Here is a 26,638-nt window from a genome sequence, read left to right on the forward strand (position 1 = left end):
GAAGAATGAGTCAGGAACCCTGTGTTACTGAAAGCAGTCCCAGTTGCACATACCTTTCATTTCCTTTGGATTACATTAATTGCCTGACAGCTAAAAGTGAGCTGGGTTTTTTCAGTCTTCAGCTCTGGACCACAAGAAATATTTACCAGCTACAGCAGATTTATAAAGATGCCACCAAGATGCCTTGAGACTAACAATCAGAAAACACAGCAGCAAAACAACACAATTTTTCAAGGTTAAACGCTCAGAATGCTAAAAAAGGAATTGCACATAATATAGGCAAGCAAAGATTTGGATTCAGCCCATATTTTTCTCTACTTTTGTCACACAAAAACAAATGTGCCAGTGGTTTAAAAATGATTGCACAGCATCATGCAACAATTATAAATTTAATAAGGGAGCTTTAATTTTAATTCAGTTTTGGTTTTGTAGTTCAACAGTCTGTTAGTGTCCACCCCCTCCCTCTATTGCAGTCATTTCCTTGTCATGCATGCCTGGCTCTGTCTTTATAAGACTCGTTCAGCTGAGAATGGCCGGGTGATGCTATGTGAAGACCAGCTAATGTGAAGGAGGGGTTGACCAGGCTGATGTTGGCAACCTGGTGTAAAGTGCAGGTACTAGCACTCCTCCTGGGAGGATCACTGCTTTGGGAGGTGCTCAGGCACTCTGGCAACAGAACCGGGAGAGGGTTTTGGACAGAGCAAAGACCCAGTAGATGTATGCTGGGAAGGCAGTGATACCAAATTTGCAGGCTGAAATTAATCATCAACTTTGCAGCTTTGTTTCAGTGACAAAAAACAGGCCTGATCCTCATTCAGCCACAGCCACCACTTCTGGTGTATAAAAGGACCCCTCTTAAGGCTCATCATTGCTGGCAGAGATGCTGCTCTTCGGCCATGGATGTATTTGGGTCTTTTTCCCTCCCTTGAAGCAGGGACTGGGGCTCCCATATAGACCATATGAAGATGTTCCCTGTCTTGAAGTGACTTCGTGTTTGCAAGTGGAAAAATGGAACTTCAACTTCAAGAAAGAGGTTTACTGATCTTGGTGTAATTTATAAGTCAAAATGCAATGCTTTGTCTACAAACACTATAGAATTGAACCGTTTAAAATTGGTCTGCAAAGGCAGTAATAGCCATTCTTTACTGATACCCAGTGAGAAAGGTGATGTAAAGTATTATGAATTCTTGTCTGAGCGACCTTGTAGCAATTGTTTGTGTTTGCCAGTGTTCCAGATAAATGCTGCACACTTACATCTTTATTAATTATTGTTATTTGAAGGGACAGGGCTTTCTTACAGGGGATGACACTTGAAGCAACACACCTGATCCATCCTGCAGTTCTGAGAACCAGGGAGAAGTGAACTACCTTGCAAGGTCAGTGGAGATTTTAAGTAACAGATGTGCCTACATCCTGGCTGTACTGGTCTTAATTTGGAGGCCATCAGCATAGACTGGCAGCAGCAGGCAAAACTGGAACTGGTAATTTTTTCTTCCCATCAACGCCTCACTCTGAACCTAAGAGAGTCTCTTGTGGACTGCCAAACTGGTCAGGTAAGCCATCTTCTTAGGATAGACAAAACTGCCCCCAAAGGCAGCTTAAGCTTCCTCAGTGGTGAGGAAATTGTTGAGCCTTTTGCTGGTCTCTGAACTACAACTCTGTAGCACCACAAGCCTGCACTGGGAGCAGTTTAGTGACCTGTCCCTCATCAGCTCAGTTTGGGTGACCTGTCCCTCATCAGCCCAGTTTGGGTGAGCTGTCCCTCATCAGCCCAGTTTGGGTGAGCTGTCCCTCATCAGCCCAGTTTGGGTGACCTGTCCCTCATCAGCCCAGTTTGGGTGAGCTGTCCCTCATCAGCCCAGTTTGGGTGACCTGTCCCTCATCAGCCCAGTTTGGGTGATCTGTCCCTCATCAGCCCAGTTTGGGTGAGCTGTCCCTCATCAGCTCAGTTTGGTGACCTGTCCCTCATCAGCCCAGTTTGGGTGACCTGTCCCTCATCAGCTCAGTTTGGGTGACCTGTCCCTCATCAGCCCAGTTTGGTGAGCTGTCCCTCATCAGCCCAGTTTGGGTGAGCTGTCCCTCATCAGCTCAGTTTGGGTGAGCTGTCCCTCATCAGCCCAGTTTGGGTGACCTGTCCCTCATCAGCCCAGTTTGGGTGAGCTGTCCCTCATCAGCCCAGTTTGGTGAGCTGTCCCTCATCAGCTCAGTTTGGTGACCTGTCCCTCATCAGCCCAGTTTGGGTGACCTGTCCCTCATCAGCTCAGTTTGGTGAGTTGTCCCTCATCAGCTCCCTGAAATTGGTTTGCCCAGGCAGGGGATGCAGGTGGTGCCAGCAGGGTGGAAAGCTGAGCTGAGGGATTCCTGCAGGTTGTTTGGAGCTCAGCACAGTGTGTGGATGGTGCTGGCAGCACTCAGAGCAGGGTCAGCCCTCACCTGTCACGGAGCAGTTCACAGGGACTTTTCACTCTGGTTAACATCCATGCCATCTGCCTCTGTGTGTGAGGATGGACCATACATCCCAGCTATTTTAAGGAAATACATAAGTACTATTAATTAGAAATTCCTACAGTGGCTTGAAAATTTGGCTTAAACTCTTGTATAAATTGCAGATTTTAGTAATTTTGTGTGGGTATGTCATGTTGTGACTCCAGGTTTATTCTTCTGTAATGAATATGGAAAGCAGATTTTCAGTTCTCAATGCACTAGGACATCACACCTGTTATTTTCTTATTTTCCTCCCTCTGCCTTTCAAGTTGGAATGAAGCCCTCTACCTTGGAAATATGTCTGTGTGGGCCTTCAAAGCCTAAGGCTGGCTGCAGTAATCCCGCTATATCAATTTTTTTAACCCCTTGAAAGAGCTAATCATGTGAATCATTGCTCATGTGAATCTGCAGTACTGATTTTTGTCATTGTTCTCAGGCTCAACCTTCTCTGCTTTTGATGATTCAACTCCAACTCTTATCACATGTTCACATTTAGGGAAAGGCTTTGGAGGACTTAAATTCTTCTTTAATCCTACCTCCAGCTAACAAAATACTCTGAACCTTTAGAACAGAGGAAAAGAGTGTGTGTGTGCATGTCTGTGCAGGCTGACCTGCTGGAGAGATCACTTCTTCAGGCTTTGCCTTATCTGCTTATCGATTCAGAAAGGCCAGAGAAGGATTATATCTAGTGATCTTTGGCTCCAAATCTTTAAGTCACCTCTAAACTGGGGATACCTTGGCAGTAAACAAGGGAATTGTACCATTGCTTTTGCAAATATGCTTAAAATGGTATATTTTCCACAGAATTCATTTTTAAAACAAATTGCTTTCTAGATCAGGAGCTCAGGAAGAGTATTTGTGTTTGTGGAGGTCTGCCCACGGGGACTTTCATTTTGGTATTTTTTGTTCACTTGTTCTGTTAACCTAAATCATCAGCTAAGTTGTTTAACCCCTGTGTATTGGGGTGGATGGGGAGGAAATGGTCTTTAAGTTTTGTACGGTAAATCATAAGTCTTCTGAGGTTTTGAAGAAATCCCTGACTTTGAGGTATCCTCCTCCTTCACCCTGCACACAAGCAGCAGAGCAGTCCAAGAAGTCAGCTCTGTGCTCTTGTCTTCTCAGCAGCCTCAGCAGCAGATCCTTGTGCTGTGGGAAAGGAGGGAGGAAAGGAGAAATCATTAAAAATGGGGGAGATGCCCAGGGGAGAGGGTGGGAATTTTCACCTCTGTGACAGCAGTGGGTGCAGCAATGAGCACAAGGAGCAGCAGCACCCTTGAGGAGCTGGGAGGAGTTCCACAAGCAAAAATACCAGTTGTTTATTCAGTACATTTTCTCTACTTTAAGAAAATTAGGAAAAGGTAAGAGATTAACTTACCTCCCTGTCTGGTAGGAACAATGCTCCAGGGAGAAGAGACTTAGTCTCCAGAGCAGCTCTGAGATATGAGGGCTGGTTCTGATCTTCCCATTAGGGTAAAGGAATCATCCTTCCCATTCTGAAGCAAACCAAATGAGCATCTCACTGAACAATTTGAAGCAAATAGCTAATAAAATCTAAAATAAATGAGATTACTGAATCAAATAATAGAATGCAAAATATTTGTGTAATTGTGTAATTCAAAGCTGTTGCAATATTAATGAATTTTATAATAGAATGATTAAACACAGGATTCATTTTCGTTTTGCAAATGCACTTAAGCCTTTAATCTAGCAGGGTATTACAACATAGGTAAACTTTGTTAAACCTTTCTGTGAAAGTATTTTATTTAAAATCCACAACAAAACTCTTCCTATTCAAAGCCCTCATCATCGCTCATTGTTTTCTTTAGACTCCTTCTCACTGTTTTATTTATTCTGCTTCTTCCCATGGTTTCTGGCTCGCCTACTGAAGATGAAATGAGGCAATATGCACCTGACACACTGAGCAGTGTAAAACCAAGGATACAGTTCAGCACAGCTGAAGTCCAGTTGCCTAAAGCACCCTCTTATTCAAATCCTGACTTTTTCCTATGGTCTGATATAGACTCTTGTATAAAGAGTTTTTTTCTCTGAATAATCTTGCTGTTCACCATGAACTGTTTCAGGAGCAAGGTCCTACTTCATGGCAGGAAGCATGGCAAAAAGTAGCCCCAGGAGAAACACAAAACTCTTAACACTCATTTATCTCAACCACTATTTATTTAAATTTTGCTGACACATGCTGAAGAGCCAAGCAAAAAGGCAAGCTGTGGGATTTTTTCCTATGAGGTTTTTTTGATCATCTTCTCTTCAATATGTTAAAAAATGATGCTCAAACGCTTTTGTGTTTCTTTTGAACTTGAGGAAAGTTCCAGAACTTCAGTCCAGACTGAGCAAAATTGATTGCTCCTATCTTCTGTGTGGTAACTACTGGAGCCTTGCTTTAAGTTGCCCCACAGATCTTTTGTGCTGCTGTAAATCACTGCTGTTGTCAAGATGGAGGAGTTTTGAGCTTTCATGCTCAGCAGTGCAAGGCTGCAGGCTTCTCTGAGCTCTGCTTGCTTGATCCCAGCAAGGAGAGGCACAGATTCCTTGAGTGCAGCATTTATGTAATCACATAACCACAGGCTGGGGTTTTATGCTCTGTGAGGGGGGTAAGGCTGAGGTTGTCCAGCCCTCTAAGTACCACTCCTACCATTTGTGTTTGACTCTGCTCCTGGCCAAACCACAAAACTGGAGCAGTGTGTGGAAGCATCTCTCCTGGTCACTGGAAAACCAGTGAAGGAGGAACAGGTGTATAAGGCCTGGAAATTTGTGTACATTTTTGTTGCCAGGGGAATTAATTATTTGAACAATTTACATTGGATTCACTGTTATGTGTAGTCCTTAAAACTGGGTGCTTTTTCTGAAAATCAGATTATCTGTGCTGAGATGGTGTCTAGTGAAGGACTTACTGAGGAAAATCCTGTCACATGCAAGGTGGAGAAAGCAGTGACCATTGTAGTCCCTTTTAGCACTAAAATTGATATGAGTCAGTGCTAGGAAGGTGTGTGAAGCTCTCCCACCCCTGGGCTACCCAGAAATGAACTGTGTGGTGTTACAATGATGGTGTGAGGTGTCTCTGTGCTTTTCCCTCCCCACACTCACACCCATCCTGTACAGCAGTACTGCTCCATCTCCACTCCTTTGTGTCTTCATACACCTACAAAGAAGGGCTTGGTTGTCCTTTTTATGTACTATTCCTCAAAAAATACTGTGTATCATAGAGATGACTAATATCATCCCATCCATCTTTATAACATTGCAGTCACTCCACCATCTTAGAAAGATGTGGGCACCTGTATTCAAGACAGGCTATATCATAATAATTCAAATAATACTCCCAGTGCTTTGATGCTGGAGGATAAAAACCTTCCTATAGCAGCTGTAATACTTGCTGGGAATGCCTTCTGTCATAATGGAAAGATAGCCCATTGTTTCAAATACCAGTAAGATGATGTGGTAGGATCCATTGTTTGCATGTTGATGAAAGGATCTGTTGAAATTACTTGCTTCCCAAAACAAATTGAGATATTTGTAGATCTAAGCTGTACATGGATCTGCATCTCCCCTTTCACTCCATACAGTAGCAGAGCAGAGGTAGCTGTCATTTTCTGTCATACACAAACAGGCTTTTGTGCATTCATTTGTAGATGTAAAACAGAATTTTGGTTCCTGGCTTGGAACCCTGAACATACCAGCCTGAGGTTGCTTGAAAGACTGGGTGCTATTACCATGCCTCTTACAAGGAAAACATTAAAAAAAATAATTCTGGGGGAAACGCAGGTAAAGTGAAACCTGACATCATTCCAACCCAGATGTTTTATTCAGCTTGAAATGAATAAGTAATTTTATTTTCAAATGATCTAAGCCTTTTACTTTTTGCTGTAAAAAAAGAAAAGAACAAAATTTCTGTGGAATGCAATATGAGTAATGAATCTTGAAAATATAAAGTAAGGCCAGCAGGCTTCTCTTTCTTTGATTAAGTGCTTGCTGAATTCAGTCCAAATTTGCAAAGTGTGAATGTGCTATTAATTCAGTTTTCTTTAGCCCAGCTTACAGCACTGAATTACAGGTAGTAGTAGCTCAATGCTTGCTACCAGCAGACAAGGAGGTGAGGAAGAGCGTGAGGTTGATCCTGGGTTTTGGGGACAGAATGCAGAGTGAGCTTGGCCACTGCAGAGGACCTTACTGGGCAGTAATAGCATCTTGTGCATCAGGTTTTAGGATCAGCCATGTGATTTTCTGCAGGTTTATGTTTAGCAAAGGTCAGGCAATGGATGTAAGGACTGTCCAAGCTGGGTGAGGTTTGACTGCACAATGATGCTTCATTTCCCTGTCCCATCCCTCAGAGACCATGGTAACAGCAAATTCAATTTCCTAATAATGACTTGCTGAAAAAAAAACTTTTTCTTTTTCCCCCCTCAACCTCAGTTTTGCACTAGAAATTACACAAACCTGTAAATGAGTTGCAGGAACAGATGGGGCTAATTGCACCTGTCTGCCAGTGCAAATTTTAGCTCTCTGAGCCTTCAAAAGGCTGTGGATCCAAATCACAGCCTGCAAAACAACTGATGGAAAAGCCTCTCTGAAAGTCAGGTGTTTACTGGGTATGACTGAGCTCTTCCTGAAGCTGTTAAATCAGTGACAGGTGATGAGCACTGCTGGAAATTAGGCTGTGAGAATTTATATGTCTTAGCTGTGGGAGCTGTTACAGAGAGGCCTCTGGAACAAGTAACCCAACCTCAAACACAGCCACCACCTTCTCAGTGCACAAATCCTCCATTTAGAGGTTTTCCTTTCCACACACATTTTGCATCAAAGAAGTATTTGAACATTCCTGTCATTTTTTTGCACTTTTCTTTATTGTGTATGCCACCTTCCCTCTGCAGTTCTGGTTGGGTGGGCTTTTTTTGTTGTTATTCTCTCCCAAACCAGCAAACCCCTTGGGTGGGGTGTGTGTGTCTCTTGTGCTGTTCAGCTGCAGCAGAGGAGGAAAAGTGAGGTGGGAGAAGAAATTGTGGAGATGTCAGCAGGAGGAGGGAACCCATGGTCTGAACGATTTCTCTTTGTGGCCAAAGTGATTCTCCAGAGTGGCCCCATCAGTATGGACACAGGAATGAGAGTGAGAGTGGATGGAACCTGTGACAGCAGGACAGAGCCTAGAGTGAAGACATGTGTGGTGAGCCTGAAACCTGGCAAGAGGGGAAAGGTGTGGAAAGTCACAGGTAAACAGAGCACTGAGGGTGTTAGGTGACATACTGGTGCATGGGGATCTTAGGGAAGGAAGAGGAAGAGTGATGTGATCAAATCATGAGGTAGCTGCCTACGGGGCCAAACTGAGAAGACCTTTTTGTTCCTGCATTGGCCATATCTAAGCTACTTTTCTGTGGTTTCCTGGTGAGGGGATGTGTTTCTCTTTTCCAATGGTTTGTGCAATCCTTGCTGAAGTACTCCTGGGCATCCTACTTAGCTGACACCATATTGTCCTAGCTTCGTGTGATCTCCACAGCTGGGAATACTGGACATAAATCACTGCTGGGTAAGTACTTGTTCTGTGTGTGATGTTGGAAGCCAAGTGAGGTTCAGCTGTGCCCAGCTGTGGTGAGGGGCTGTGGTGTGGCTGGAGCAGAAATGCAGGGAGGGAGAAAGAGCAGGAATGTTCAGAGCCTGCCATGCCATGTGAGCTCTCCTGTAGGCTCTGATGGATCCTGTGCCCGATGCTGGCTTGGGGCCAAACCGCCCATCCTGAGACTTGGCATCTGACACAGAATTTACATTTTCTCAGCATCTTGAAAGCATGTGCTCTAAGGATAAATGCAGTTTCACTGTAAATATGGCCCAGCCATCATTTTGAATGGGAATAGAGCACCTTCGGGATGAACTGCATTCTGCTGCCGCACTGAGGTGTTAAACTGTTTGGTGAGCATTTCGAAGCTGAATCTCTGCCATGGTTGGTACCTTTGCACATAGATTATGCACTGTGACTTGTCAGCAGGGCTGCCAGAGCTCCAACCACTCCTCACAGAGAATGACTCTTCCACCTCAAATTCCTCAACTTCCAGCTTCTTGCTTGGATTGCTTAGGCTTCAGCATGACTCTGCATTTGAGTGCTCAGTTTTGAGATGGCCTCTGATATTCAGACACACATCCTAATGTATTTACTCCCAAAGTGGTCTCATGGCTTTCTGGAAATTGAGCTGTTAGTATTTCCCAGACCTGGGAACTTCTAAGCACACAAGTCTCGCTGGAGAACACGTGCTCTCATCCAGCTTTCCCTGTAGTTATGCTAAAATAACTAATTAGTATTTCTTTAATCCCAAAGTTTTGAAAGAAGTTGCAATTAGTTTAGGAGGACCATGACTGTGCTCTCTGGTATGAGGGAGGGATTGCTTCCTGCTTGTGGTCTGTCAAAGCTGGAATAGCCTACAAGAGCTGGCAGGTTGGGGCAGAAGGGGAGCTCAGTGATGAGAAGGAGCAGTGACAGCCATCCAGCTCTCAGCCATCAGCAGAGGAGCAGTGAGATGCATTCTCCTTTTGTGAGGGAGAACAGGACAATGCCAGCAGCTGCTGGCATGGCCAGTGTGCTGTGAGAGAGGCACAGGACTGCCAGGTGGTGACACTGAACATGTGCTGCGGGGACAGTGCAGCCAGTGCCTCAAACTCGGCAGAGAACCATCAACCTGCTTCTGCAGAACTGCTCTGCTGCACTGGGCCAGCTCTCCTCCCTTGGAAGCACTTTGATTTTATTGACAGCACAGTGAGACCTAGCATCAGAAACACGCGGTCTGCCTCTCAGCCAGCCTTTTCCTAGTAGTGGAAGCAAGCATCTGTGAACTACCAAAATCTGGCTGTGGAAACCGTGACCTCATTTGAGATTGACAAAGCAGACACTGTGCCTTTCTCCATGGCAGCTCTAATTCCCCTGGAAATCCTGTCCCTCAGAGCTGGATTGCCTCTGCTCGGACTGTGAGCTGCCTGTTACAGCTGGATTTGCTGTGAGCATTTGTGTGATTGTTCCCTCATTTCCAGGCCCTGGCCCGAAGGCCGTCTTTGTCATCCACAGTCTCATTTGGCATGAAGATGCTTTCCTCTCAATTCCCTGGTCAGATATTTACCACTGTAAGTCTGGCCAGAGGAAGGCAGGATTAATGTTTCCTCTTGATGTTGCATCAGGGTATCACGTAGGAAGCAGAGAGTGAAAGGCTGGAAGGAGTCTCCAGAGACTTTCCAGCTCAAGGTGCTGCTCTGAGGAAGGATCAAGTCAGCCCACACAGCTCCCATGACAGATCACAGTTTAACTGCTCTCCACAGCTGCAGTGAGGGGATTTTTGCACATCCAAAGGCAGTGTATCTCAGTCCCCTACCACCTTAAGAAAATATTTTTCTTACTATCCCAAAAGAACCTTTGATGCTAATAAAGCCCTTTTTATTTCTTATCCTTTCTTCCTGCTTCCTCAGCCACTAGGGCAGAATATAACCTAGAATTCATCATCCTTTAATAGTGGTGTTTAACATATAGAAAGACTATCAAGCTGTCCCATTGGCTTTCTTTTTTGTAGATCAAACAAAGTGAAGCCACTCATTAGTGCTGATTTTTCCAAATCTTTCCCCATTTTGGGTTTTCCCAAAAAGCTTAAATCTTAGAGGATGATGAAAGGTGAATGAAAAATCTCTTCTCTTGGTTACTGGGTCCCATTCATTTAAACTAAGACTTCTTTTTCTTTTCATTTTGGGATTGTTGAACCTACAAATACAAAAGGGAAAATCTGGAAATGTGAAACTCTCACAAACTAAAGCCTGTCTGAATTAATATGAATTTTTGACAAGCAAAGTTTGAGCAGCTCATCTTCCCATGCTCCAGCTCTCTTTCAGACACAGCAAGAAAGTTACTTAAGGCAAGAGCTATTTTCTTAGTCAACTCACTTCTTTCTTGGAGCCTCCATCTGCAGGCAATGCTGTCTGCAAGCCTGATGTCTTCTTCAGCCTCGCTCTTTATTCTCAGCTCTGTCCCAGGCATTAACTGCCAAAACCACTTGTTTGTTTCTTCACATAATCCATACATGCTCTATTTGCCATGACAGTTTAAAAGCAAAGAACCACACCCTGGCTCTGGTAGAGGCACGATTTTAACATGATGGATACCATTTCTCATTCTATGTGGTGGTATTTCTTGAACATCCTCATCTGCAATGGAATCCTAAGAGATTTGCCAATGTGCTGCAAACACACTCCCTGCTTAGTGAGTGCAGTCTGGGGGTCCAATCCTTTTGAGTGACAGTGATGGATAACCTTATCAGTAATCCTCCCACTGCATCCCTGACTGGCTCAATGCACCACAGAGTAGTTAGAAAATTCTTTGCTGAACACAGAAACAATTATAAAGCATTCTTAGTACAGTGAATGGAATGTTTTTCACAGCTGGCAGTCCTTATTTATGACAAGTAATAATTGCCTCAGCTTAAAAAAGGCTCTGAAAATGAAAAAGAAGGTACTTTTAAAGGGAATTTGGTGCCCTTGGATTTGTAAGTTGGATTCTGCAGGTACTGGGTAGCTTCAAGCAAAAGAAGGCTGAGGGTGCTGAGGGGGAAGGACTGGGTCTGCAGTAAGGCACTGCCCCCAGACCTGGTACCAGCCCTACAGACAGGTGCAGCCATACCTTCACCAGATGAGGATGGAAATATGGAAATACTAGGATTTTTATTGTGTTCTGTTGGGTTTTTGTTGTTGTTGTTGTTGTTTTTGTTCTGTTTTTCTTTTTTTTGCGAGTTGGGGATGAGGGTTTTTGGGGTTGGGTCTCTTTAGAACATGTAGGCATGAAAGAGCACTTGCTATACAGTAGTGTATAGATCTCTAGGTTGCAGAGGATATAATTACAGAAATCCCCTCTGAATTTTAAAGAACTAGACACTAACATGATGCATTAGCTTCCAAACCTGTGTTTTCTGTTAAAAAAAATTATGAGGTGTATTTGCAGCTAATGGTCCTCACATCTTAGTCCCTCGTGTGTAAATATATGTTGGAATTCAAAAGATGTGAGCTCCTGTGGATTCACACAGATTTTTTTCCCAGCATCAATCCTTTAAACTACAATTTTCCTTAAGAAATTATAAGACTTAAAATATATCTGTAATGCTGTAAGATTATAAATATCATGGCCTTTGAATTTGGACTCAGCAGAGTAACTGTTTCTGTGTATTGTTTCTCAGTTGGATGGGTTCTGTGAGTACTGTTTAAAATATAACACATTTTAAAGTGTCCTGGCAGATACTCTTGTCAAAAAATTTCCCAATGAATCACCTGACAACACTTAGAGCCAACAATGAGCAAACAGGGAGATTGCTTTTCAGGGTGATTAACTTTCTCTAGTTCTTTTGCTGAACTTCCCTTAGTGGGAAGAGAAAATCTACCAAGGCATGTTTTCCATAGTATCTCTAACTCGTAAAGGTATTTTCCTTTCTGCTAAAGACTATTTTTTGTGCAGAGAAGGTTACATAGCCTATTTTAAATGGAAATCATACTTTTTGTATTTCTTTGCTGAATGGCAAGCACAGATTCCACATAACCTTGGCTGAGAAGAAGGATCCTCCTTCTCCTTGGCAAGGAAGACACAGAAGAACTGCCAGGATAATCCTGCAGATGTGGGAATGCTCAAGGAGTGCCTCTGCTCTGTGGCTGTGTTTCCAGGCACCACAATCTGACTTTCCTTCCAGTGTCCCCCCCATTCAAAGAAAAGATCAATGTTTCTTGCCTTGGCTGTGGCATCTGGGTTGATAACATCTGGGAGGTTGCTGGCAAAGTGTGAGCACCCAGTGAGGCATTTGGCTGGTCTTTCACTGAGGCTGTGAATATTCTAGCAGAGATCCTGAATCCTGTCGTGTCATGCGACATTCTGGGCAGCCTTTCAAGAAAAAATAAATAAATAAAGACAGTAATAATTCCCTTGCACTTTTCTTTCAGATGCAGGATTTTGGGAAGCCCCAGAACACATTTCTTCTTGGTCTTCACTTTTGAAAGTGCCTAGAACAGCGAGAAGAAAAACAAACATTTGGCACTAATGAAAAAAAGGACAGTTAATCTTTCCATTAGATCTTGCACAGACAAAGCCCAAAGCACCCCAATTTCACATCACTGTTAACATATCCATAACAGTAAGTAGTTTCCTGGAATTTAAGACCCTTTGGGCTCTTCAGAAAGAAGTCAGCAGGACTTTCCACATGCTGCAACTAATATGTTTAATGTGCTTTCTTGGGCTGAGGTGTCTCATCATTGTTTTCTGCTGACACCTTGGAGATTTTCTGGATCTCTGTGTTCCTCTGAACAACTGACAAAGCCATTTTATTAACAGTCTATAAGGGCTATTCTTGGAAGAGAAATAAGTAACATATTTGTAAATGCCTCTGTCTGCAGGGCTGTGTGTGGGGTCACACAGGGACACCTGACTTTGGGTTCCAGGGCTATCGAGACATCTGACATCTGGAGCAGGAGTCAAAGCAGAGCTGTGCTTATTCACATCAGCTGAGGATTCAGCCTTTATGGTGAGCATAAGAAATAACTTTCAAGGTCATGCTGCTGCAGAAGCAGATCAAAAGTGGTCAGGAATAATGCTCTGTTGCTTTTTGTCTTGGGCTGCACAGGTCTGGAGACTGGAGTCTCAGACAAAAGAAACCCTGCACCCACTCTCTCCCTAGAGCTGTGTTTTCAGAGGCAAGGGAATCCCAAAACAGACAAAACACTCTGGTGGAGGGAAGGAGAGATAAATGTAAAGACCCATAGGGTCTGAAACATGAATGTTTTTCTTTTTTTTTCCTGTGAGAGAAATCTCTGTTAGAAAGCGCCCATAAAATAATGAAAGGTTCTCCAGTGTACCAGCATGTGATTTATTATGCTCAAGTGGGCTTTGTATCTCCCTAAATGCAGCCAGGCAATGCCTTCTACTATTAGGATGCAAAGGTTTGAGCATGAGAAAGAGCAGTCTGAGAGGGATTTTGGGACCTGGAAAGCCAAAACTAACTCTGAAGGGGTTCTGTGTTTTTACTGAGAAGGCTGGCATGGGGAGCTGGGGCACATCTGGAGAGAGGGGAGAATTGGCTGGCAGCAGAACTGCAGCTCCTGCCCCTGCAGAGGTCACTAGAATTTGGCTTTGCTGCTTGCTGAGACCTGGTCTGGGAGTTCAGGGGTGTTACAAAAGGAAGATAACAACAGGCTGTGGTAAGAATTGCCTTGGTGGAGAAGAAACTGTGAAAAAGTTTTAATTATACCTTGGGAACCAGATATTATATGCAAATATTATATGATGGGTTTACCTACTGCACTGGGGTTTTCCTGTTTTGCTTAAAAAATGCTATTTTTCAACATGGATTGCTGTTTGGGAAGGGGGAAAGTAAGCCACTGAACATTACAAAGAGTTTTTTACAACTTCACAGGTTTCTGGTAGAAACCTGAGCCAATGCAACCTTTATAAACACAATGTTTTGGCAGTCAGTCAGGTCTTGGCAGGAGACTTGCAGTTACTTATCACAAAAGTTTTTTTCAAATTTTTTTTTTCTTAATTTGGCCTTGATTTTGAATTCTCTCCAAATAAGATTTTTTTAACCTCTGGCTAACTAAGCCTCCTCGGTAATTATTTGATTACTGGTTAAATATAGTTTGTCATGTAAAACACATGCAGTTGGTTTACACTTGATCTAAATATCTGTCCCATTTCTTTCTTGATTATTTATTTATTTATTTATTTATTTATTTATTTATTTTGCTAGGGCTTGTACCTGCCACAATATAATTTTGTGTCCTTCACAGAGCCAGTACTACTAATTCATCAAGGATCACAAAAACATGAATGCACAAGACATGATGCAGGCTGACACTTGGGTCTCTTTGTTAAAAGGAGCATCTCCTTGGAAAGGTGGTGCTGAGGTTGGTGCTCTTTTTTGCCTCACTCTTTCTCCTGTTTCAAGGGGAGGAATGTGCCCATGTGCTGGATCTGGTCTTCATTTAGGACTTCATGCCTGGTTTTGGGGGAGAATTTGAAATGGCTGGAGGGAGAGAGTGTGTGTGTGTGTGTCACCTGCCTTGTGCCTGTCTGTGCAATCCACCTGTAGCTGTTCCAAGGGAGAAACTGTTGACAAATGCCAGCACTTTTATCAGAGCACATTGTAATATAAAACCTGAAATATATTTGCTACTGTTTTCTGCTGCCTTGGGTATAGGTCTGTTCCTGGAATATGTATCAAGAGCAATCCCTGTGTTTGCAGTTTGAACATGAGCTATGGAGTACTTACTCCAAATGCCAGTTTCCTGGGAAAAAGGTTTGCAATGACCATCTATTATCTTGGCTGCAAAGAAAGTGAACTCTTAACTGCATATGAAATTAAGCGATTCTTTTCTAGCAATTGGAGTTTGGGTTTGATGATAATAAGTGTGGGTTTGTGATTTAATAGGTCATTACCTACTTTGCCCATAATCACAAAGTAGTAAATAACTATTGGCAAGATGGATAATAGCTAGGTCTGAGAGGCATGAAAAAGATAAAGCATTAGGCACAAAGGCATAATTTATATTCATAGAAAATGGGTCCTAGCCAAGAAATGTGATCTAAACTGAGAGGAGAGCAGATTTTTATTAGATGCCTCTGATTTGGGGAATGGCTGAACACCTACTTTCACAAGAGCTAGTTGTCTTTCTGGTTTATAAAATGTGTTTTGGACATGTTACATGGGAGAACCCCTTTCTGAAGAGGTAATTCCATACCTCATGGACCCAGACTCCTGGTCCCATGGACCTAGACTTGCCTCTGAAAGACAACTCCAGGATTTTGGGCCCAGTTGACCCAAAGCAGTCTGTGCTTCACTGTTCATTTGCTGCCCCATTCAGCATTTGTTGCAGCTGCTTTGATCTGTTCTGACTTCTGGGGCGCAAGTTGCAGTTCCTCATCCCTTCCTTTCTTGTGATACCTTACTCAGTTCATGTCAAACAAATAGTGGCATCATTTACATTTTTATGTTTTCCCAGCCATCCTTGTTCCCTCCTGTGAAATGTAATAGTCATATTATTGCAGCATATCATATTACATCAGTTGTGTCATAAACTCATCATGTTTTTTATTATCTCTAGATGTGCTGCACAGAGCTCCAGGATTGCTTTGTAGTGTGCAAGAAAATACATGAGAAACTGAAATCCAGATGTGGCAGCAAACTTCTCCAGGGCTGGGCAGGGAGGATGGTGTGGCCATGGTGCTCATCACCAACCCTTGAGCTCACCATTTATTTCTTCTGTGTCTCTCCTCTCCACTCGATTGGTGCCAGAAAATGAAGATGCTGGCAATGTCTAGATGCCTTTGATGTGGTCTAGTTTTAAAAATGTGAAAATACAGTTGTGCAGTTCTGAGCCTGACACAAAGTCAGCTTGTGGCTTTTTTCAAATTTTTTGATTAATCAAGAGGAAGTACCTATCCTTTTCATTCTCAGAGAGGTTCAAAGAGGATATGTCTGCATATTTTAGGGAGGTGAGGAGATGGGTGCAGGAGTGAGATGTCTGAAAAAGTGCCAGTAGATGTTTGTTTCCTCTGGGACAAGGAGAAACAAAAGAAGACTCTTTCATATTTCTCACCAGCCTCCCTCATTTCCAATGCTCTCACTTCATATCAGTGAACTTTAAGAACAAAATGTGCTTGGGGAAAAGAGATTAAAATTGCAGGGCAGTTTCCTTTCCTATCAACAGAACTGACAGAAAATATGACAAAATGCTCGTGGGAATGATTAGAGAGAGTCAATGTTCTCATTCATGTCATGTTGTATATTGCTAATTTATATGTATTTGTTTTTGTACCAATCTGGCAAATTTCAGGAAAGAATCTGCCAGGAATCAATGTGGAAAATAGGCCTGTATTCTTTAGGAAATGAATAATAAGTACTTGCTGTGTTTTATTTGGATTCTAATGACATCTGTAAAGAGTGATGGATACGAGGAATGGAAAGAGCCAGTAAGGAGAGGGAGGAGGCTCACGGCAGGGCTCTGGAGATTTGGGTTCTCTTGCTGCTCCTGCTGTTGGGCTGCTCGGTGCCCGTGATCAGTCTGTGCACCCTCCTCCAGGGTTCCATTTTTAACTACAGGAAAATGAGGAGGTGAGGCCTCCAAATATCTTCCATGAGGGAGGAAGGCTCCAGGCTTTCCATACCTGTTAAATGTGCTCTTGGCTATTGACTTTTTGGGGTTCCTTACATCCTTTCCTCTCCTTCCTCCTTTTTCCTTTTGTATCTCTCAGGAAATGGCTACTGAGTGATAGAGCAAGTTAATAAATACAAAATTTCAACTGGGTATACAGATTTCTTCACTTGCTAGGACACCACTCTCCTCACTCATCTTTTGGCCACTCCAATTTTCAACATGTCACTAGTCTGCAAATGCAAGATTTTCACCTTATACTTTGACTTTTTGCTTTCATTTATACCCTGTTATTTGGTAACATTTCCACCAATCACTCTAAATGTCATATAATTTCTTCAGCTGTAATTTTGTTGCTTTTCCCTTAACAAGTAGCTATTTAGGGTTCCAGTAACTCCAATGATTTCAGTGACATGAAGTTGAAATAAAATTCTCCTCAAAAGCCTGAGGACAAAAAAAATAAAATAATCTGGCATGTTCATCTGACTTCTCAGAAACATTTAGGGGCCCAAATCCTCTTGATTTCCATGTCTTTTGAGATTTGCCTTTAATGCTTCAATATTCTGTAAAGGTGCTGATTTAATTAAATTATCATTCAGCCTGCTTACACAGATCAGTTTTCTCAGTCTTTCATGATAAAGTAGCACCTTCAACTCCTTAATCACTTCTGTTACTGATTTTATCTCCATTGCATCCCAACCTGAATTTTTTGGCAAGGTTGTTGCCTTCTAGGTTTTTCAGCCTGATTGTCAGGAACATGTTATGGCCAAGAATAGACTGGAAAAGATGGTTTTTGCTAGTCTGTTTCTACAGAAAGGAAATTAAATTCAATGCAAAGAGGCATTTGTTCTCTAGCAGAACTCAGTTAATGTCATGAAAAAGGGGAGGAAAAACAAGTGCCTGTGAAGGATAACAGTGAGGAAGTTAACAAGAACCCAAAATGGGAACTGAAGAGAAACAGCAGATGAAAGAAAGGCAGATGGTGTATCATCCCAGGAAATACTTAGGCTATTTTCCTGTCTGATCCAGTGACTGGATCTGAGGAATGTGCTGTCTGTAGTGTGTGCAGCTCTCTCTTTCAGAGATGCTTTGACAATGCTTCTCATCTCGTGGTTCAAGGTGCATTTGCCTGGTCAGAGCTGGGGCTGCTGAGGGGTCTGCAGGAGGGCTGGGGTGCTGCATGGCAAGGGCAACCCCTGCAGGACCAGTGCTTGCCTCCACGGGGACCTCTGCCTTCTTGCCTGGCCAGACTCAGTCTCACAGAGCACAAATGTTCTGTGGGGGTCCTTGTCCTGGCAGCCTGAATAAACCCATCCTTTTACTTCCCTGGAAACCATGAGAAACCTCTCAGGTAACCCAGGGAAGGGCCCAGGTATTGTGCAGGGGCTGCAGGCACCAGCGTAGTTGAGAAGGATCCCTTTCCTCACCAGAAAATTTCCTCTTTGTGAGGGACTTAAACCAGAAAGGAATGTTTGATCAAATGGTGGAACTCCTTCATCTCCCCAAACCACTCTATGAGTGTTAAGTCTTTTTTTTTTTCCTCCATCCTCTGGGGTTTTTTCCAGAGCTGGATATGTCTGGTATGATCATGTCATACTCTGGGGGTGGAAGGAATATCAGCTCAGCATTTTCAGTGGAAGCAGAAGCAGAATTAACACAGTTTATCCGAAAGCTTGTGTATGGAGAAGGGTTGAGGAGGAAATCTTGGTCTTGGAGGGCTGATGGATTAATTTACTGGAACTGTTTGAAACTTTTCTGTTTGGCCTGGCTCTTCTGTGCCTTGGTGTAACACAGGAGTTACCAGCCAGAGCAATCCATGTGCTTAGCAAAAGGGAGATGAGATTAAGGGACAAGATCTGAGAATTTTAGTCGCGTTGTTTTGGAAGAAAAAGTGTTGTAAAGAGGACACAAACAATTAGGGCATATGCTGAGTTTGTTTATCTTCAGAAGACTGTGGTAGGTGTGCCAGTGCACTGATGTTCAGCAATTAACAATAAAGGCAGACAGCAATTAACCACATGTCTGCTGTGAGTGGTAATGCAAGTTATTTGTATTTAACCTTCATGATTCATGAGCCACTTTCATTCTGGGAACTAAAGAGAAAGGGAAGAAACATCTTAGAGCCTAATGTCACCATGTGAAAAATTATCAGAGTTCAGTAGTCAGTAATGAAAAAACTTATATACATAAAAATACATAGATTTTTTTTCCCCATTATTGGCAAATGGAATATAATCATTTATCATACATAGATATTCATACATACATATCTATGTGCACATATTTTTTTGTAATAGCGGAGTTCTATCTCTGAGAATTTCAAGCTTCATTTGCTTTTAGGATCTCAGTTCTTACAGATACTGAAACCAATGGAAAAATCCTTATCAGCATCAATGGCGGTTGCATTTGGACTGCTGGTATAAACACCACCATAGGAGCTAGAGGCTTTAGAAGGTTTTTTTTTTGTTGTTTGTTTGGTTTTTTTGTTTGTTTGTTTGATTGTTCTTTTCCCCGCATGTATTTCTGAAGAAATTAGACTTATTTGGGAAAACAGCCTTTATAGGAGTATTCAAAGGAATGTGACGGGACACTCAGACTGTTGGAATTAAGCCTGTTCTGATGCCACATCTTTTTCAAGGATTTTTGAATTGACAGACAGCCTTCATGATTAATTGTCACTGGGGCAAGTACAGAGCTGGGTCTTTTATAAAAAAATGTCCTGGCCACAGGGGAAGAAGAGCAAGAAAACCAAAGAATAACTGTGTTACTCTCTGTTGAAGAAGAAAGAGCCAAAGCATCAGGATTACACACACTCTAAGATCACTTTTTCCCTGAACCAGAGTTCTGTCACAAAGCTTGTTTTTGGTGGAGTGAGGTTTAGCAATAAGTTTGTCTCATTATAGATAAACAGATACATTTTGGACAGTTTTCCATTGAGTAGCATATAAATCTAGGCTTAAGTGTAATGAACTGGCACCAAAAAGTGTTCTGGAATATTGATTTTTGTGAATGAATAAGACATTGTTTTCAGGTTTTTATGGATTAATACTTAGCTACAAGCTGTTCAGGATTTGGATAGAGAATATCCTAGCGGTAAAATGCAATTTTATTTTGGAGATGGAAACACTTCAAGATGGAATAATTGGATTGGTGGACAGATTGTATTAAAGGGTAGCAAGGGAGAGACACAAAGTGCCTTTATTGCTTATTCTTTCAATACAAGTAATAAATATTGATGACCTAAAAGAAATCCAGTGAAAGTTTTTTTTTTTTTAAATAGAGTTTAGAGGGCTGTTAGTTTTGTCTGTGCCTAAAAGTGTCATCTTAGAAAAACCAATTAAAATAAGGTATTTTGGCAAGAAAACAATAATCTTTTTAGCATAAAAAGAAATAATTTAAATTCTGTTCCCCTTCATGAAAATGTGTAACTTAGCTTGGAATCAAAAGCTTATTTAACACTTCCAGCAAAATGAAATCTGCTTTCCTCCTGCTGTCCCTGTTTCCTCTGGGAACTCCAAAATTTTCCAATAAGAACTTTTTCAAAGGTGAACTTTCTCAAGGGAATTTTCTTTCAAATCCATCTAATAACCCATGTCAGGGAGCACTTTAGATGTTCCACAGTGAGATGAGAAGAGCTCAGAGTATTGTACGAGGAGCTGAAGGATGAAAAGAGTGATTTGAGCTGCAGACTGCCAGATTCGTGGGGGCAGCTCAGCAGTGGGCTAAGCACAATGGACAGGTTGAGGGGCAGAAACAAGAACATACTCCAGTCCCTGTGATCACCCTGGGAGGATCACTGTGCTCTGGTTACCTTTGAGCTGCCAGCCTCTGGACCAGAGCAAGGGCAGTGGTTCCAGCTGGCATCAGTGGGAACAGTATTCTGAGTTGTACCCCTCCAGAAGGATCTACACCACAGCCTTTAGGAGGAAGCAGCAGAGCTGATGAGTTTTGCCGTTCTTTACTTGTCTGTAAGCAATCAGCTCTTCTAGTGCCTGTTCTGATCTCAAGTGTAATGCTGGGGTAACTGCACTGGCTTCACAGGAGTTATTCCTCAGTTGTTCAACTGAGAGCAACATCAAGGCCATAATCTCTGCTGCAAAGCAGTCACAAACACAACAAACAAATAGCCATTGGCATGGCTTCAAACAACACGTTCCATCAGTTGTTCTTCTGCCATGAAAAGACCTGTAAGGAAGCGTTCCTGTAGGGAACAGGCACTTGAAATGTAAATCGGGTTCAATATCACCAGACTCGTTAGTACAGTCTTTGGTGCTGCTTGATAAACAGACAGCACAGGGAGCCTTGACACCAGACCGGTTGGGTGTTAATAAAGAACTTTAACTGGGAGGCAGTGAGCAGAGAGCCTCGGGCGTGGGTGAACTCTTGCCTTCGAGTACTTCAGGAAAGATGTGAAAACCTTGAGTTGTCCTTTGACTGTAAGCAATCTTTGCTGGATCTCAAGGGCAGGAGTATGAACATCTCTGCTCCTAGAACTCCAAACACATCGTGCATTGCTGTTGCAGCAGGTCTGCAGGAAGCACAGCTGAGCACAGCCCATCAGGCAGAGCGTGCAGCTGAGCTCTGGGGAGGGCTTTGGTGTGCAGTCACAGGATTGCCTGTGAGAGCTCCTTGATCAGAACAGAAATATTTAATCAGGTCTCTCTCCTGTAACTGTCATGTAGAGAAAACAAGGCTACAAATTGGATTTGTGTGATCAATGGGCAAGAAAGACCACTTTATCCACCTTAGCAGTGCTGACGTACTGCACTGTGCTTTAGTGACAGCAAAGTGCCCGTATTCTGGCAGGACAGACTCTCCTGTCTGGGGATACAGGCTATTCTGGAACCAGACATTGATCATTTTTAAATTTTAACCATACTTGTATGTCAATAGAAAATCAGCTGCTGAGTTTAGAGAGAGTACGACTTTTCTTACAGCAAAATCAAAGAAAGAATTTGCACTGATTTCTGAAAACAAGTATCGGAGCTGATTGGTCAGATTGCACAGCAATATTTGGGTACCTAAAGGTGTGGTTTGAAGTTAATTCATGTACATGAATGAATTAGGAACGTGCACACATTTTTTGAAATTCAGGGCTAAAGTGCAAAGCATGGTATAGGGGTGTGACTCGATCAGAGAGGGACTCACAGCCTGAGCAAATCCTCTGCAGCCAGGTCTGGCACCAAAAAGGCACTGTTACATAGATCTTCCAGACCTGACACTTCACAGTTTCCAACATTTGCGAAGCATGAGCATCACAGCAGGTCTTCCTGAACTTAATGGCACAGTAAATTTAGTAAATAAATAAATAAATAACATACAGCAGAGATCATGGGAGCTGTGTCTGAACTTTGTTTCTTACCGAGAATTGACATGATGACTTGGCAGGGTCTTTGAAAGGTTTTCAGTAACCTTGATGAATAGCAAAACTAATTTTTAAATTTTCTGTCTTTGTATATTATAAATGGACTTGTACAAAAGGGACTGCCAGTTACAGTCTGTCTATCTCCCATTGAGTCTGGAAGAGGTTGATGGGATGAAGAGTGCAGCTGTGGAACCCGCCCAGAGCATGAAGATCTGTAGGATCCATTTGGAGATGGGCACAACTGAATCCAGGTATGAGAGGGAAATAGGTCATGGATACCAAACGACAGGTGCAGCAGTGTCAACCTCTGCTAATGTTTGCTCTGTGATAAAAGAAAAAAACACAAAAAACCCTAAATCCCAGAGATTGGGATCTACAGTGACAATTCCTTACTTCAGGAAATGAAGCTTTTCTGAACAATAGCATCTTCTGTCATGCCTAATCAAACTAATTAAAGAACACCACCACACTTTATTAATGTAATTTATCTCTTGCCTGAGGTGAATTATATTTATGCTCCAGTTACTCAAACATCACTGTTCTGTGTTGGAAGGAATGATGTTATTCAGAGATGTTTGTGTTCCACAATATCAGGCAGTAATTGAACAAGTGCCTGGGAAATTGGGTATTTCCTGCTTCAGAAAAGCTTCTTTGGGGAATGTGTTTTTGCACAGGTGTGCTGGTGAGCAGGCTGAACTTGGGCCTATCCTTATTTGAATGGCAACTGGAAGCCTACACAAGCCAAACAAGCCAAAATTCATCTCTAAGCATTAAGCGTGTGAATGGCCTGTTTAACTGAACACACGTGCTCACATCACTTAATGAATTGGGGTTGGGAGGCCAAATTTATTCCAGCTGAAGATCTGGCAGGGAAAGACTTATATGTGCTGAAGGAGGAAGGCAGGAAGTTAGTTAATTCTAGACATTGAAAACATTAAAGAAAATATCAATAGTAAAAGAAATATTTATTTTAAAAGATATTAATGGCTTCCATAGATACGCCTCTGATGTATCCACAGTTGCAGGGCTCACAGGCACAGTATCCACCCGCCTTTTGTACCAGCTGGAAGAAGCAGTTTAACATAATTTATGGAGTAGGACAGCTTGAGACAATGGAAAGCATTGCCCAAAACCGACTGAGGGGTTTTCCTGGTGATTGTTTGCAATTTGTTGCTGTCTGCTTGATTAAAGCAGAAGACAGGAGAGCAAGGGGAGCAGCACAGAGCTGTCATGGGGCTGGGCTGGCCAGAGGGTCAGACAGCTCCTGGGTGTGCAGGGCTGGGGCAGAGGGAGCTGGCAAGGGAGCTGCAGCCTCCCGTCTTCCCTGCAGACCTGGCTTTGTCAGCTGAGCTCAGCTGGGCTGGGCTGGGCTGGCTCAAGGCCATTTTGGCCACCTGTCCATGCTGTTTGCCCTCGTTTGAGGCCAGCCCTGCTGGCCTGAGAGACAACCCCTCTGGGGCTCGGTCTTAAAAGTACATTTGGAAAGGACACTGCAGATGGTCCTTGCCTACCCTGCCTCACCCACATTTTAGTGGGTAAGGTGGGTCCTTCCCTTCCCAAAGCAGCGAATGACTTTGCAGACGTCTGACTCCAGAACTGGCCCAAGCTCAGGTGTGGCATGTGCAGAGTCATGGGAGAAACTGGCACAGGCACAGAGCAAACAGTGGGAAGCAAACCTGCTTAGGGACATGGAATAGCAGATACCTCACCTCGAGCTGCAGCACGTTCCACCTCAGGGCTGCAGGAGCAATTGCTGTCCACACTGTTCAGTGGCACTCTGCTGGCTGTCTCCCAGCCCACACACTGGGCATTAATGCACTGACTGTGCAGTTTTACTCAGGTTGATTTAGGGAATTTCACAACTAAATTTAAAGCACTGTTAGGTAGGATGGCATGTGGGGAAGAGTACCATGCAATTTTATTTTTTTAAAAACTTGGGTTATGTATTTACTGCTTTCCTAAGTGGGTTCTTAAAAAAATATCTGACAACTAGATTCCATCTTGTGAAAAGGTCCGAGCAAATTTTATTGAGATTTTTGTGTAAATCTCCTCTACCAGCTCCCAAGTAGATTTTGGTAGTTTAAAAAGCCTTCTAAGAACAAGGAAAAAGGAGCTTTTACTCTTTGTGAATAAATGAACTGCGAATTTCCTTGGGTAGTGGTTAAAACTGTTTTGGATTTTCCTGAAGAGAACGAGGACTCATAGCCATTGATAAAGTACACCGTAGCTCTGTATTAATAACAAGTGCAGTGGGCTGGATCAGATTGCACCTGCCATTGAGAACACAGAGGCCTGTTTGGAGGACAGAGCAGGACTGAGCTCCCAGCATGTCCTGTTTATGTTTATGGCTCCAAAACCAAAGTACAGATTGGAGATTTGTCCCAGGTCAGAGTCTCCTTGGCAGCCCGTGCACTGTTGCATATCAAGTGCTCCTGTATAAAAAAGCTGGATAGCAAAAAAAAAAAAAAAAAATCCTGGTGCTTTAAAGGCACGTCCTGATGCCTCACACATTCTAGGAACATGCTCCCCAGAGTGACAGCTCAAAATTTAGGGTGAAAACAAATAAAAAAAATCCCCACAGCCATGATAAAGATGACAGGATGATGTCTAAGGTACAAACTGGGAGAGCCTGTGCTAAAAAAAATAGAAATTATTTTGAAATAGAAAAACATGACTGGAAAGGTAACTGAATAGCATGTTGAACATGCTGATTTTTCTTCCTGATGATCAAAAAAAGAAAAATAAAACTACAGAGCTGATGATTAGTGTAATTGGTGATTGTAGTGCTATGTAGGATAATTTCTTTCAGCAGTGGAGAAATGGCAAGAAATACGCCAAAGATAGAAGATCTATTAACAAGTAAGTCAGCTGGGGTAAGCAGAAATCCGTGTAATATGCCATGAGCAGGATGAGATCCAGAAATGCATAAAGGCTGTAGAAAATGGTAAAACACATGGCACAGAAAGCAGTCATTCTGTTGGAAGAAGCTGTTATAGAAACACAAAGCTTTAGCAGTTCATGCAATCAAGTAACAGCAATTAATTGAAACTGGAAGAAGAATTTTTCCAGCTATAAATCTAGTTTTATATTTAGATAAGTTTGTTTTTTTTTTTCTCTCTGTAATTTATCTGGACGCTGTTTGCATATTAGATCTACCAAGCCCTATCCTTCATTGCTTCATACCTGTCAGGCTCTCCCTGACATTGCTGCCAGAGGCTCTCCAATGGCTGTGGCCACCCAACTACCTTCTGTGGCAATTGGTCCTGCCTCGTGGCAGGTGGTGGCATGTCCCCACACCGCCAAGGCAGTGTGATCCTCCTGGAGCACAGGGAGGCAGAAGTGGCTCTCGCTGAACAAACAATGGCAAGTGACTTCTGGTGGCATCACCTTGGACAAAAAATTGGCAACGTAGATTTTCATTAAAAAGAAAACCTGAGCATCTAATATTTCTGTCTTGAAATCAGTGACCTGTTCCTCAAGAAGGTAAGACACTGTAGTTCAAAAGAGTCTCGGTCTTGCACCCTGCATCAAGAAAAATGAGAGAAAGCAGGATTGCAGTTGAAAGGAAATTGGTTTTGGATGCTCCACAGCAGTGCACAGAAATAAAGCCCCCTCTCCTCCCTTCTCCAGGAAGTGTCTCCCTGGGGCTCAGGCAGGCAGATGAATTGCAGCAGAATTTAACTAGTTCAAGAGAAGCTGAATGGAAGAGTTTGGTAACCCTGCCAGATTTATTGCTTTATTCATTATTTATGCAGACAGCAGCTGCAAAACAGATTTAGGGACTTCTTACAGTCAATAAATGGCTGACACGGCCCAGGTTTGGCACTTCTTGGCTGTAGTACCAATGTGCTAATTTTGGTTCAGGCACTGGCATTAGAAGCAGCCCCCACCCAAAGGTAATGACCCATTGTGGGTGACAGCAGCAGAGCAGAGATGGAGCAGTGCCCTTGCCCTGGGTCTGTGAGAGGGGTGTGCACAGCACAGAGCAGGTGCTCTTCCTCCAGCATCTGTAGGTACTTTATGGGAAATCTCTTGCATAAATTATTGTCCCATGCAGGGTTACTTAAAACACAGTGCTCCCAGAGCCTCCAGGGATTTTACTGTGTCCTCTGCTGGGTCACAGCTGCTCACAGGGGCACAGCAGCAAAGCTGCACCTAGACAAATGAGAGAAGCTCTCTTTTATAAAATTTTGTTTGTTTTTTTTTTTAATGAGGCAGAGAATGCATTTTGTTACAGTTGGTGTGATGTATTTCATACATCTGCCTTGGCTGAAATAGAGTTTAAATAATAGATGTGAGGAGAAAGCCCTGACTGAAGGTTCTGTTAGTTGTATTAAACTAGTGCTGAATGTCCAGCGACGATACAGCCTCTTGGCATAATTTGAATAAGATCTTACTGTCGATGCTTTTAGGAAATGTATCCCATTAAAATCCCTGTCTGTCTTCATTGGTGCTATCCTCTGGCTCCTGGTGTGTGCAGGGGATGGGTTTGGGGGTAGCAGGATGGCTGTCCCTGCCTGCCCTTGGTGCAGCCCTTGTCCCCACGGGAGCAGGGCTGCCAGGGGAGCAGTGGCAGGACAGGAGGCAGGTGGAGGTGCCAGGCTCTGGATGAGACCTGCTGTGGGCTCCTCT

The sequence above is a fragment of the Cinclus cinclus genome, chromosome 16, assembly GCF_963662255.1.
Source record: "Cinclus cinclus chromosome 16, bCinCin1.1, whole genome shotgun sequence".
Taxonomy (NCBI): Eukaryota; Metazoa; Chordata; class Aves; order Passeriformes; family Cinclidae; genus Cinclus; species Cinclus cinclus.